This window comes from Cicer arietinum, chromosome 4 (genome assembly GCF_000331145.2).
Source record: "Cicer arietinum cultivar CDC Frontier isolate Library 1 chromosome 4, Cicar.CDCFrontier_v2.0, whole genome shotgun sequence".
Taxonomy (NCBI): domain Eukaryota; kingdom Viridiplantae; phylum Streptophyta; class Magnoliopsida; order Fabales; family Fabaceae; genus Cicer; species Cicer arietinum.
In genome coordinates, this window is record NC_021163.2 from 44,274,450 (window position 1) to 44,291,613 (window position 17,164).

Consider the following 17,164-nt stretch of genomic DNA (forward strand, 5'->3'; position numbering starts at 1 on the left):
AAGCCCTAATTAGACTAGAAAAATTCTAAGGAGGACGAAAATTTTCTAAATGTTAATCCAATGACAATAACACACCTATTGGATGCACAAGATAGGTTAAAATCTATAATTAGTTTACAATAAGCCAAGTGAGGACTGAAATGACCTAAATGTTATTTTATTGACACAAATGAACTTATTTGATGCACACGATTGGTTAAAAACCCTGAATGGATTAGAATATGCCTAGGGAAGACGAAAATGACGTAAATATTAATCCAATGACACAAACACACCTATTGACCCACAAGATTGTTTAAAATGCCTAATTGGATTAGAATAAGCTTGGTGAGGACGAAAATGGCCTAAATGTTAATTCAATGACACTAATGAACTTGTTGGATGCATAAGATTGGTTAAAAACCCAAAATGGAATAGAATAAGTCTAGGGAGGACAAAAATGACCTAAATTTTATTCCAACGATAAAAATAAACTTATTGGATCCACAAGATTGGTTAAAAACTCTAAATAGACTAGAATATGCGTAAGGAGGACGAAAATGAGTTAAATGTTAATCCAATGACACAAATGGTCTTATTGGATGCTCGAGATTTGTTGAAACCCTAAATCGATTAGAATAAGCCTACGAAGGAAGAAAATGACCTAAATGTTAATTTAATGACACAAATGAACTTATTGTATCCACAAGATTGGTTAAAAACCCTAAATGGACTATAATAAGTTTAAGGAGGCCGAAGATGACCTAAATGTTAATCAAATTCAGAAACATACCTATCAGATGCACAAGATTGGTTAAAACACCTTTCTGGACAAATATAAGCCTAGGTAGGACGAAAATGACTTAAATGTTAATCCAATGACACAAACACACGTATTGGATGCATAAGATTTCAAAAAAAACCTTATTGGATTAAAATAAGCTTAGGGAGGAAGTAAATTATCTAAATATTAATCCAATGACACTAATGAATTTATTGGATGCACAAGATTGGTTAAAAATCCTAAATGGACTAGAATAAGCCGATAGAGGAAGAAAATGCCCTAAATGTTAATCCAATGACACAACCACACCTATTGGATGCACAACATTGGTTAAAAAACCCTAATTGGACTAGATTAAGTCTAGGGAGGAGGAAAAATACCTAAATGTAAATCTAATCACACAAATGAACTTATTGGATCCACAAGATTGGTTAAAAACCCTAGATAGACTATAATAAGACTAGGGAGGACGAAAATGACCTAATTGTTAATCCGATGATACAAACACACCTATTGGATGCACAAGATTGGTTAAAATACCTAATTAGATTAGAATAATCCAAGTGAGGACGAAAATGACCTAAATATTAATTTAATGACACAAATGAACTTATTTGATGCACACGATTGGATAAAAACCCTAATTGGACTAGAATAAGCCTAGAGAGGACGGAAATGACATAAATGTTAGTCCAATGTCAGAAACATACCTATCGGATGCACAAGATTGGTTATAAACCCTTATTAGACTAGAATAAGCCTAGGGAGGACGAAAGTGACTTAAATGTTAATCCAATGACACAAACATACGTATTGGATACACAAGATTTTTTAGAAACCCTAATTGGATTAAAATAACCTTAGGGAGGAAGTAAATTATCTAAATATTAATCCAATGACGTTAATGAACTTATTGTATACACAAGATTGGGTAAAAATCCTAAATGGACTAGAATAAGCCGAGGGAGGAAGAAAATGACCTAAATGTTAATCGAATGACACAAACACACCTATTGGATGCACAACATTGGGTAAAAAACCCTAATTGGACTAGAATAAGTCTAGGGAGGAGGAAAAATACATAAATGTTAATCCTATCACACAAATGAACTTATTGGATCCACAAGATGGGTTAAAAACCCTAAACAGACTAGAATAAGCCTAGGGGGGACGAAAATGACCTAAATGATAATCTAATGACACAAACACACCTATTGGATGCACAAGATTGGTTAAAATCCCTAATTGGATTAGAAGAAGCCAAGTGATGACACAAATGAACTTATTGGATGCACAATATTGGTTAAAACCCTTAAATTGAGTAGAATAAGCCAAATGAAGCTGAAAATGAACTAAACGATAATCAAATTACACAAACACACCTATTGGATACACAAGATAGGTTAAAATCCATAATTAAATTAGAATAAGCCAAGTGAGGATGGAAATGACCTAAATTTTAATTTAATGACACAAATGAACTTATTGGATCCACAAGTTTGCTTAAAAAACCTAAATAGACTAGAATAAGCCTCAGGAGGACGAAAATGACCTAAATGTTAATCCAATGACACAAATGATCTTATTGGATGCACAAGATTGGTTAAAACCCTAAATCGATTAGATTAAGCCTGCGTATAAGAGTAAGAGTTATGTCTGATAGGCCTCATTGCTCCAGTGTATTTTGATATTTAAATACTTTGGTTTTTTATTTCAAAAACTATTCCGCTGCTAGTAAATAATTGTTAACTTTTGAAATTCGATTTCTGTTTCTTTTACCAAAAAATGGGCTGTTACAATTGAACTTCTTTGTTTTTATGAATTAGTTTTGAAGAAAAATACACTCACGATGTTAAAAATCGGGATCCACAAGATTGGTTAAAAACCCTAAATGGACTAGAATAAGCCTAGGGAAGACGAAAATGACCTAAATGTTAATCCAATGACACAAACACACCTAATGGATGTACAAGATTGGTTAAAATCCCTAATTGGATTAGAATAAGCAAAGTGAGGACGGAAACGACCTAAATGTTAATTTAATGACACAAATAAACTTATTTGATGACAGTTCGTTAAAAACCCTAAATTGATTAGAATAAGCCTATCAAGGACAAAAATGACTTAAATGTTAATCCAATGACACAAACACGCCTATTGGATGCACAAGATTGGTTAAAAACCTAAATTGGATTAGAATAATCCCAAGGATGATGAAAATGACCTAAATGTCAATCCAATGACACAATTGAATTGGATGCACATTGGTTCAAAACCCTAAAGGGACTAGAATAAGCCAAGGGAAGATGAAAATTACCTAAATGTTAATCCAACGACACAAATGAACTTATTGGATCCACAAGATTAGTTAAAAAACCCTAAATGGACTAGAATAAGCATATGTAGGATGAAAATGAACTACATATTAATCCAAAGTCACCAATAACCTTATTGGATCCACGAGATTGGTTAAAAACCCTAAATGGACTTGAATAACTTTAGGGAGGACGAAAATTACCTAAATGTTAATCCAATGTCACAAACACACCTATTGGATGCACAAGATTGGATAAAAACCATAATTGGACTAGAATGTGCCTAGGAGGACAAAAATGACCTAAATGTTAATCCAATTACACAAACACACTTATTGGATGCACAACAGTGGTAAAAACCCTAATTGGATTAGAATAAGCTTAGGAAGGACGTAAATAATCTAAATATTAATCCAATGACACAAATGAACTTATTGGATGCACAAGATTGGTTAAACACATAAATGGACTAGAATAACCCAAGGGAGGCTGAAAATAACATAAATGTAAATCCAATAACACAAACACACCTATTGAGTGAACAAGATTGGTTAAAAACACTAGTTGGATTAGAATAAGCCTAGGGAAGACGAAAAATACCTAAATGTTAATCCAATAACACAAATGAACTTATGGGATCCAAAAGATGGGTTAAAAACCCTAAATGGACTAGAATAAGCCCAAGGAGGACGAAAATGACCTAAATGGTACTCCAATGACACAAATACACCTATTGGATGCACAAGGTTTGTTAAAATCCCTAATTGGATTAGAATAAGCCTAGTGACGACGTAAATGACCTAAATGTTAATTCAATGACACAAATGAACTTATTGGATGCACAAGATTATTTAAAAACCCTAAATGGATTTGAATAAGCCTAGGGAGGACGAAAATGTCCTAAATGTTAATGCAATGACACAAACACACCTATTGGATGCACAAGATTGGTTAAAAACCATAATTTGACTAGAATAATCAAGGAGAAGACGAAAATGACCTAAATGTTATTGGATGCACAACATTGGTTCAAAATCATAAATGGACTAGAATAAGCCAAAGGAAGATGAAAATTAAGTAAATGTTAATCCAATGACAAAAACATACATATTGGATGCATAAGATTGGTTAAAACCCGTAATTGAACTAGAATAAGCATAGGGAGGACAGAAATGACCTAAATGTTAATCCAAAGACAGAAATGAACTTATTTGATGTACAAGATTGGTTAAAAACCCTAAATGGATTAGTATAAGCCTAGGGAGGACGTAAATGACTGAAATGTTAATCCAATGACACCAACTCATTTATTGGATGCACAAGATTTCCTAAAAACCCTAATTGAACTTGAATAAGTCTAGGGAGGACGAAAATGACCTAACTTTTAATCCAATAACACAAATTAACTTATTGGTTTAACAAGATTGGTTAAAAACCATAAATGGACTAGAATAAGCCTAAGGAAGATGAAAATGACCTACAGGTTAATCCAAAGTTACAAATGAACTTATTGGATCCACAAGATTGGTTAAAAACCCTAAATGGACTACAAAAAGCTAAGGGATGACGAAAATAACCTAAATGTAAATTCAATGTCACAAACACACCTATTGGATGCACAAGATTGGTTAAAAACCCTTATTGGACTAGAATAAGCCTAGGGACGACAAAAATGACCTAAATGTTAATCCAATTACACAAACACACCTATTGGATGCACAAGATTGTTAAAAACCTAATTGGATTAGAATAAATTAGGGAGGACGTAAATATTAATCCGATGACACATACACACTTATTGGATGCATAAAATAGGTTAAAAATCGTAATTGGACTCGAATAAGCCTAGGGAGGCCAAAAATGACCTAACTGTTAATCCAAAGACACAAATGAACTTATTGGATCCACAAGACTGGTTAAAAACCTTAAATGGACAAGAATAAGCTTAGGGAGGACGAAAATGACCTAAATGTTAATCCAATGTCACAAACACACCTATTGGATGCACAAGATTGGTGAAAAATACTTATTAGACTAGAATAAGCCTAGGGAGGACGAAAATAACCTTAGTGTTAATCCAACAACGCAAATGAACTTATTGGATCCACAAGATTGGATAAATCCTAAATGGACTAGAATAAGGCTAGGGAAGTCGAAAATGACCTACGAGTTAATCCCATGACACAAACACCCCTATTGGATGCACAAAATTGGTTAAAACCCTAATTGGACTAGAATAATCCTAGTGAAGACGAAATGACCTTAATGTTAATCCAATGACACAATTGAACTTATTGGATTCACAACATTGGTTGAAAATCCTAAATAGACTAGAATAAGCCAAGGGAAGATGAAAATTACCTAAATGTTAATCCAATGACACAAACACATTTTTTTGATGCACAAGATTGGTTAAAAACTTTAATTGGACTAGAATAAGCCTAGGGAGTACAAAAATGACCTAAATATTAATCCAAAGACACAAATGAACTTATTGGATCCAAAAGATTTGTTAAAAACCCTAAATGGACTAGAATAAGCTTTGGGAGGATGAAAATGACCTAAATGTTGATCCAATGTCACAAACACACCTATTGGATGCACAAGATTGGTTAAAAACCTAATTGGATTAGAATATGCTTTGGGGGGGACGTAAATGATCTAAATATTAATCCAATGACACAAATGAACTTATTGGATGCACAAGATTGGTTAAAAACCTAAACAGAGTAGAATAAGTCTAGGGAAGACGAAAATGACCTACATGTTAATCAATGACAGAAACACGCCTATTGGATGCACAGGATTTGTTAAAAACACTAATTGGACTAGAATAATCCAAGGGAAGACGAAAATGACGTAAATGTTAATCTAATGACACATTAGATTTTATTGGATGCACAACATTGGTTCAGAATCATAATTGGACTAGAATAAGCCGAGGGGAGATGAAAATTACCTAAATGTTAATCTAATGACACAAATTCACTTATTGAATGCAAAATATTGGTTAAAAACTTTAATAGGACTAGAATAAGCCTATGGAGTACAAAAATGGCCTAAATATTAATCCAATGACACAAATGAACTTATTGGATGCACAAGATTGGTTAAAAACCCAAATGGACTAGAATAAGCCAAGGGAGGCTAAAAAATGAACTAAATGTTAATCCAATGACACAAACACACCTATTGGATGCACAAGATTGGTTAAAAACCCTATTTGGACTAGAATAATCCTAGGGAAGACGAAAATGACATAAATGTTAATCCAATGACACAATTGAAGTTATTGGATGCACAACATTGGTGCAAACCCTAAATTGACTAGCATAAGACAAGGGAAGATGAAAATGACCTAAATGTTAATCGTATGAAACAAACACACCTATTAGATGCACAAGATTTGTTAAAAATTAGAATTGGACTAGAATAAGCCTAGGGGGGACGAAAATAAACTAAATGTTAATCTAATGACACATTAGAAAATATTGGATGCACAACATTGGTTCAAAATCCTAATTGGACAAGAATAAGCCGAGGGGAGATGCAAATTACATAAATGTTAATCCAATGACACAAATTCACTTATTGGATGCACAAGATTGGTTAAAAACTGTAATTGGACTAGAATAAGCATAGGGACGACGAAAATGACCTAAATGTTAATCCGATGACACAAATGAACTTATGGGATCCAGAAGATTGGTTAAAAACCCTAAATGGACTAGAATAAGCTTAGGGAGGACGAAAATGACCTAAATTTTCATACAATGACAAAAACACACATATTGGATGCAAAATATTGGTAAAAAACATAATTGGATTAGAATATGCTTCGGGAGGACGTAAATGATCTAAATATTAATCCAATGACACAATTGAACTTATTGGATTCACAAGATTGGTTAAAAACCTAAATGGACTAGAATAAGCTATAAGAGGCTGAAAATGACCTAAATGTTAATCTATTAACAAAAAACACCTTTTGGATGCACAAGATTGGTTAAAAACCCAAATTGGACTAGAATAATCCTAGGGAAGACGAAAATGACATAAATGTTAATCCAGTGACACAATTGAACTTATTGGATGAAAAACATTGGTTCAAACCCTAAATGGACTAGATTAACCCAAGGGAAGATGAAAATTACTTAAATGTTAATCCAATGACACAAATGAACTTATTGGATCCACAAGAATGGTTAAAACCCCTAAATGGACTAGAATAAGCTTAGGGAGGACGAAAATGAGCTAAATGTTAATCCAATGTCGTAAACACACCTATTAGATGCACAAGATTGGTTAAAAACCCTTATTGGAGTAGAATAAGCCAAGGGAGGATGAAAATAACCTAAATTTTAATCCAACGACACAAATGAACTTATTGGATCCACAAGATTGGTTAAAAACCCTAATTGGACTAGAATAAGCCTAGGCAAGATGAAAATGACCTACATATTAATCCAATGACACAGTTGAACTTATTGGATGCACAACATTGGTTCAAAATCGAAAATGGACTAGAATACGCCTAGGCGAGATGAAAATTACCTAAATGTTAATCCAATGATACAAACACTCTTATTGGATGCATAATATTAGTTAAAAACTTTAATTGGACTAAAATAAGCCAAAGGAAGATGAAAATGACCTAAATGTTAAACCAATGACACAAACACACTTATTGGATGCACAAGATTGGTTAAAAACTATAATTGGAATACAATAAGCAAAGGGAGGACGAAAATGACCTTAATATTAATCCAATGAAATAGATGAAGTTATTGGATCCACAAGATTGGTTAAAACCGTAAATGGACTAGAATAAGCTTAGGGAGAACAAAAATAACCTAAATGTTAATCCAATGACACAATCACACCTTTTGGATGCACAAGATTGGTTAAAAACACTTATTGGACTAGAAAAAGCATAGGGAGGACGAAAATGACATAAATGTTAATCCAACGAGACAAACACACCTATAGGATGCACAAGATGTGTTAAAAACCCCAATTGGACTAGAAAAATCATTGGGAAGACGAAAATAACCTAAATGTTAATCCAATGACACAATTGAACTTATTGGATGCACACCATTGGTTCAAAACCCTTAATGGAGTAGAATAAGCCAAGGGTAGACGAAATTTACCTATAAGTTAATCCAATGACCCAAACACACCAATTGGATGCACAAGATTGGTTAAAAACCGCAATTGGACTAGCATAAGCCTAGGGATGACTAAACTGACCTAAATGTTATTCCAAACACACAAAAGAACTTATTGGATCCGTAAGATTAGTTAAAAACTCTAATTGGACTTGAATATGCCTAGGGAGGAAGAAAATAACCTAATTGTTAATCGAATGACATAAACACACCTAATGGATCCACAAGATTGGTTAAAAACCCTAATTGGACAAGAATAATCCTAATGAAGACCAAAATGACCTAAATGGTAATCCAATGACCCAACTGAACTTATTGGATGCACAACATTGGTTCAAAACCCTAAATGGATTAGAATAAGCCTGGGGATGATGAATATTACCTAAATGTTAATCTGATGACACAAACACTCCAATTGGATGCACAAGATTGGTTAGAAACCTTAATTGGACTAGAATAAGTCTAGGGAGGAGACAAAATGACCTAAATGTTAATCCAATGACACAAATGAATTTATTGGGTACACAACATTGGTTAAGAACCCTAAATGGATTAGAATAAGCCTCGGGAGGACGAAGATGACTTAAATGTTAATCAGATGACGTAAACAGACCTACTGGATGCACAATATTGATTAAAAACCTTAATTGGACTAGAATAAGCCTATGGTTGAAGAAAATGACCTTATTGGATGCACAAGATTGGTTAAAACCCCTAATTGGACTAGAATAGGTCAAGGGAGGACGAAAAATACCTACATGTTAATCCAATAACACAAATGAACTTATTGGATCCATATAATTGGTTAATAAGCCTAAATGGATTAGAATAAGCCAAGGGTGGACGAAAATGTCCTAAATGTTAATCCAATGAAACATACACACTTATTGGATGCATAAGATTGGTTAAAAATCCTAATTGGACTAGAATAATCCAAGCGAAGACGAAAATGAAATAATTGTTAATCCAATGACACAATTGAAATTATTGGATGCACCACTTTGATTACCTAAATGTTAATCCAATGACACAAACTTACCTTTTGGATGCAAAAGATTGGTTAAAAACCGAAATTGGATTAGAATAGGCCTAAGGAGGACGAAAATGACCTAAATGTTAATCCAATGAAACAAATGAAGGCTAGGGAAGACGAAAATGACGTACAGTTTAATCCAATGATACAAACACGCCTATTGGATGCACAAGATTGGTTAAACACCCTAATTTGACTAGAATAATCCTAGGGAATACGAAAATGACATAAATGTTAATCCAATGACACAGTTGAACTTATTGGATGCAACACATTGGTTCAAAATTCAAAATGAACTAGAATAAGCCAAGGGAAAATGAAAATGACTTAAATGTTACTCCAATGACACAAACACACTTATTGGATGCAAAAGATTAGTTAAAAACTGTAATTTGACTAGAATAAGCCTTGGGGGGACGAAAATGACCTAAATGTTAATCCAATGACGCAAATGAAGTTATTGGATGCACTAGATTGGTTAAAAAACCTAATTGGACTAAAATAAGCCTAGGGAGGATGAAAATGACCTCAAAGATAATCCAATGTCACAAACACACCTATTGGATACACAAGATCGGTTAAAAATCCTTATGGGATTAGAATAAGCTTTGGGACGACGTAAATGATCTAAATATTAATCCAATGACACAAATGAAGTTATTGGATGCACAAGATTTGTTAAAAACCCTAAGTGGACTAGAATAAGCGAATGGATGATGATAATGACCTAAATGTTAATCAAATGACACAAACACGCCTATTGGTTGCACAAGATTCATTAAAAACCCTAATTGGACTAGAATTAGCGTAGGGAGGACGAAAATGGCCTAAATGTTAATCCAATGACACTAATGAACTTATTGGATCCACAAGATTGGTTAGAAACCCTCAATGGACTAGAATAAGCTTAAGAAGGACAAAAATAACCTAAATGTTAATACAATGTCACAAACACACCTATTGGATGCACAAAATTGGTTAAAAACCCTAAATGGACTAGAATAAGTTTAGGGAGGACGAAAATGACCTAAATTTTAAACCAATATCACAAACACACCAATTGGATGTACAAGAATGGTTAAAAATCCTAATTGGACTAGAATAAGCCTTGGGAGGATGAAAATGACCTAAAAGTTAATCCAATGACACAAACACACCTATTTGATGCACAAGATTGGTTAAAAACCATAATTGGACTAGAATAAGCTTTGGGAGGACATAAAATGACCTAAATGTTAATCCAATAACACAACTGAACTTATTGGATCCACAAGATTGGTTAGAAACCCTAAATGGACTGGAATAAGCTTAGGGAGCACAAAAATAACCTAAATGCTAATCCAATGTCACAAACACACCTATTGGATGCACAAGATTGGTTAAAAACCCTTATTAGTCTAGAATAAGCCTAGAGAGGCTAAAAATGACCTAAATGTTAATTCATTGACACAAACAAACCTATTGGATGCAAATGCTTGGTTAAAAACCGTAATTGAACTAGAAAAATCCTAGGGAAAATGATAATGACCTAAATTTTACTCCAATGACACAATTGAACTTATTGGATGCACAAGATTGGTTAAAAACCCTAAATGGAGTCGAATAACCCAATGGTAGATGAAAATTACCTAAATGTTAATCCAGTGACCCAAACACACCTAATGGATGCACAAGATTGGTTAACAAACCTAATTAGACTAAAATAAGCCTAAGGAGGACGAAAATGACCTAAATGTTAATCCAACGACACAAATGAACATATTGGATTTACAAGATTGGTTAAAAACCCCTTATGGACTAGAATAAGCCTAGGGAGGACGAAAATGACCTAAATTTTAATCCAATATCACAAACACACCTATTCGATGCACAAGATTGGTTAAAAACTCTAATTGGTCTAAACTAAGCCTATGGAGGATGAAAATGACTTAAATGTTAATCCAAAGACACATATGAACTTATTGGATCCACAAGATTAGGTAAACACCATAAATGGACTAGAATAAGTGTAGGGAGGACGAAAATGACCTAAATTTTAATCCAATGTCACAAACACACCTATTGGATGCATAAGATTGGTTAAAAGCCTAATTGGACTAGAATAAGCCTAAAGATGCAAAATATTGGCTAAAATTCGTTATTGGACTAGAATAAGCCTAGGGAGGACGAAAATGACCTACATGTTAATCGAATGTCACAAACACACCTATTAGATGCATAAGATTGGTTAAAACCCTAATTGGACTAGAATAAGCCTAGAGATGACGAAAATGACCTAGATGTTATTCCAATGTCAAAACTGAACTTATTGGATGCACAACAATGGTTCAAAACCCTAAATGGGCAAGAATAGCCAAGGGAAGATGAAGATTACCTAAATGTTACTCCAATGACACAAACATTCCTATTGGATGCACAAGATTGGTTAAAACCCCTAATTGGACTAGAATATGCCTAGGGAGGACAAAAATAATCTAAATCATAATTCAATGACAGAACTGAACTTATTGGATGCACATGATTGGTTAAAATTCCTAAATGGATTAGAATAAGCCTAAGAAGGACGTAAATGACTTAAATGTTAATCCAATGACACAAACACACGTATTGGATGCAAAAGATTGGTTAATCCAACGAAAATGACCTAGGGAGGACGAAAATGACCTAATTGTTAATCCAACGACACAAATAAACTTGTTGGATCCACAAGACTGGTTAAAACCCTAAATGGACTAGAATAAGGCTAGAGAGGACTAAAATGACCTACATGTTAGTCCAATATCACAAACAAACCTATTAGATGTACAAGATTGGTTAAAAACCATAATTGAGCTAGTATAAAAGTAGGGAGAACGAAAATGACCTAAAAGTTTTTCCAATGACACAATTGAACTTATTTGATGCACAACATTGGTTCAAAACCCTAAATGGATTAGAATATGCCCAGGGAAGATGAAAATTTCCCAAATGTTAATCCAATGACCCAAACACTCCTATTAGATGCACAAGATTGGTCAACAACACTAATTGACAAGAATAAGCCTAGGGAGAACTAAAATGACCTAAATGTTAATCTAATGACACAAATAAACTAATTGGTTCCACAAGATCGGTTAAAAACCCTAAATGGACAAGAATAAGCTTTGGGAGGACGAAAATGACCTAAATGTTAATCCAATGTCACAAACACAACTATTTGATGCACAAGATTGGCTAAAACCCTATTGGACTAGAATAAGCCTAGGGAGGATGAAAATAACCTAAATGTTAATCCAAAGACACAAACTTACGTATTGGATGCACACGATTGGTAAAAACCCTAATTGCATTAGAATAAGTTTAGGGAGGACGTAAATGTTCTAAATATTAATCCAATGACACAAATGATCTTATTGGAAGCAAAAGATTGGTTAAAAACCCTAAATGGACTAGAATAAGCCAAGGAAGGATGAGAATGACCTAAATTTTAATCCAATGACACAAATACACCTATTGGACGCACAAGATTGGTTAAAAACCCTAATTGGACTAGAATAAGCTAAGGGAGGGCGAAAAATACCTAAAGGTTAATCCAATAACAGAAATGAACTTATTGGATCCACAAGATTTGTTAAAAACCATAAAGGGATTTGAATAAGCTTAGGGATGACGAAAATGTCCTAAGTTTTAATCAAATTACACAAACATACCTATTGGATGCATAATATTGGTTAAAAACCCTAATTGGACTAGAATAATCCAAGGGAAGACGAAAATAAAACAAATATTAATCCAATGACACAAATGAGCTTATTGGATCCACAAGATTGGTTAACAACCCTAAATGGACAAGAATAAGTTTAGGGGGGACGAAAATGACCTAAATTTAAATCAAATGACACAAACACACCTATTGGATGCACATGATTCGTTAAAAATCCTAATTGGACTAGAATAATCCTAAGGAAGATAAAAATGATATAAATGTTATTCCAATGACACAATTAAACATATTGGATGCACAACATTAGTTTAAAACCCTAAATAGACAAGAATATGCCAAGGGAAGTGAAAAAATTTCCTAAATGTTAATCCAATGACCCAAATCCACCTATTGGATACATAAGATTGGTTAAAAACCCTAATTGGACTAGAATAAGCCTAGAGATGACGAAAATGACCTAGATGTTATTCCAATGTCAAAACTGAACTTATTGGATGCACAACAATGGTTCAAAACCCTAAATGGGCAAGAATAGCCAAGGGAAGATGAAGATTACCTAAATGTTACTCCAATGACACAAACATTCCTATTGGATGCACAAGATTGGTTAAAACCCCTAATTGGACTAGAATATGCCTAGGGAGGACAAAAATGATCTAAATCATAATTCAATGACAGAACTGAACTTATTGGATGCACATGATTGGTTAAAATTCCTAAATGGATTAGAATAAGCCTAAGAAGGACGTAAATTACTTAAATGTTAATCCAATGACACAAACACACGTATTGGATGCAAAAGATTGGTGAATCCAACGAAAATGACCTAGGGAGGACGAAAATGACCTAATTGTTAATCCAACGACACAAATAAACTTGTTGGATCCACAAGACTGGTTAAAACCCTAAATGGACTAGAATAAGGCTAGAGAGGACTAAAATGACCTACATGTTAGTCCAATATCACAAACAAACCTATTAGATGTACAAGATTGGTTAAAAACCATAATTGAGCTAGTATAAAAGTAGGGAGAACGAAAATGACCTAAAAGTTTTTCCAATGACACAATTGAACTTATTCGATGCACAACATTGGTTCAAAACCCCAAATGGATTAGAATATGCCCAGGGAAGATGAAAATTTCCCAAATGTTAATCCAATGACCCAAACACTCCTATTAGATGCACAAGATTGGTCAACAACACTAATTGACAAGAATAAGCCTAGGGAGAACTAAAATGACCTAAATGTTAATCTAATGACACAAATAAACTAATTGGTTCCACAAGATGGGTTAAAAACCCTAAATGGACAAGAATAAGCTTTGGGAGGACGAAAATGACCTAAATGTTAATCCAATGTCACAAACACAACTATTTGATGCACAAGATTGGCTAAAACCCTATTGGACTAGAATAAGCCTAGGGAGGATGAAAATAACCTAAATGTTAATCCAAAGACACAAACTTACGTATTGGATGCACACGATTGGTAAAAACCCTAATTGGATTAGAATCAGTTTAGGGAGGACGTAAATGTTCTAAATATTAATCCAATGACACAAATGATCTTATTGGAAGCAAAAGATTGGTTAAAAACCCTAAATGGACTAGAATAAGCCAAGGAAGGATGAGAATGACCTAAATGTTAATCCAATGACACAAATACACCTATTGGACGCACAAGATTGGTTAAAAACCCTAATTGGACTAGAATAAGCTAAGGGAGGGCGAAAAATACCTAAAGGTTAATCCAATAACAGAAATGAACTTATTGGATCCACAAGATTTGTTAAAAACCATAAAGGGATTTGAATAAGCTTAGGGATGACGAAAATGTCCTAAGTTTTAATCAAATTACACAAACATACCTATTGGATGCATAATATTGGTTAAAAACCCTAATTGGACTAGAATAATCCAAGGGAAGACGAAAATAAAACAAATATTAATCCAATGACACAAATGAGCTTATTGGATCCACAAGATTGGTTAACAACCCTAAATGGACAAGAATAAGTTTAGGGGGGACGAAAATGACCTAAATTTAAATCAAATGACACAAACACACCTATTGGATGCACATGATTCGTTAAAAATCCTAATTGGACTAGAATAATCCTAAGGAAGATAAAAATGATATAAATGTTATTCCAATGACACAATTAAACATATTGGATGCACAACATTAGTTCAAAACCCTAAATAGACAAGAATATGCCAAGGGAAGTGAAAAAATTTCCTAAATGTTAATCCAATGACCCAAATCCACCTATTGGATACATAAGATTGGTTAAAAACCCTAATTGGACTAGAATAAGCCTAGGGACGACGAAAATGACATAAATGTTAATCCAACGATACAAATGAACTTATTGGATCCACAAGATTGGTTAAAACCCATAAATGGACTAGAATAAGCCTAGGGAGGACGCAAATGACCTACATGTTAATCCAAAGTCACAAATGAACTTATTAGATCCATAAGATTGGATAAAAATTCTAATTGGTCTAGAAGAAGCCAAGGGAGGATGAAAATGACCTAAATTTTAATCCAATGTCACAAACACACCTATTTGATGCACAAGATTGGTTAAAAACCCTAATTGGACTATAATAAGCATTGGGAGGACGAAAATGACCTAATTGTTTATCCAATGACACAAATGAACTTATTGGATCCACAAGATTGGTAAAAAAACCCTTAATGGACTAGAATAAGCTTAGTGAGGACGAAAATGACATAAATGTTAATCCAATGTCACAAACACACCTATTAGATGCACAAGATTGGTTAAAAACCCTTATTGGACTAGAATAAACCTAAGGAGGACGAAAATGACCTAATTGTTAATCCAATGACACAAACACATGTATTGGATGCACAGGATTAGTAAAAACCCTAATTGGATTAGAATAACTTAGGGATGACGTAAATGATTTAAATATTAATCCAATGACACAAATGAACTTATTGGAGGAACAAGATTGGTTAAAAACCTAAATGGATTAGAATAAGCTAAGGGAGGTTGAAAAATGACCTAAATGTTAATCCAATGACGCAAACACACCTATTGGATTCCCAAGATTGGATAAAACCAATAGTTGGAATAGAATAATCCTAGGGAAGACGAAAATGACCTAAATACTAATCCAATGAGACAATTGAACTTATTGGATGCACATGGTTCAAAATCGTAAATGGAGTAGAATAAGCCAAGGAAAGATGAAAATTACCTAAATGTTAATCCAATTACCAAAATACACCTTTTGGATGCCCAAGATTAGTTAAAAATCGTAATTTGACTAGAATAAACCTAGGGAGGACTAAAATGACCTAAATGTTATTCCAAACACACAAATAAACTTATTAGATTCACAAGATTGGTTAAAAATCCTATATGGACTAGAATAATCCTAGGGAGGACGAAAATGAACTACATGTTAATCCAAAGTCACAAATGAACTTATTGGAGCCACAAGATTGGTTAAAATCCCTAAAAGGACTAGAATAAGCTTAGGGAGGACGAAAACAACCTATATTTTAAAGCAATAACACAAACACACATATTGGATGCACAAGATTGGTTTAAAACCCTAATTGCACTAGAATAAGCCTAAGGAGTACGAAAATGACCTAATTGTTAATCCAATGACACAAACACACGTATTGGATGCACAGGATTGGTAAAAACCCTAATTGGATTAGAATATGTTAAGGACGACGTAAATGATTTAAATATTAATCCACTGACACCAATGAACTTATTGGATGCACAAGATGGGTTAAAAACCTAAATGGACTAGAATAAACCAAGGGTGGCTGAAATATGACCTAAATGTTAATCCAATGACACAAACACACCTATTGGATGCACAAGATTGGTTAAAACCCCTAATTGGAATAGAACAATCGTAGGGAAGAGGAAAATGACCTAAATTTTAATCCAATGACACAATTGAACTTATAGGATCCACAAGATTGGTTAAAAACCCAAAATGAACTAGAATAAGCCTAGGGAGGACGAAAAATGACCTACCTGTTAATCCAAAGTCACAAATGAACTTAATGGATCCACAAGATTGGTTAAAATCCCTAAATAGACTACAATAAGCTTAGGGAGGACGAAAACTACCTAAATTTTAATGCAATATCACAAAAACACATATTGGATGCAC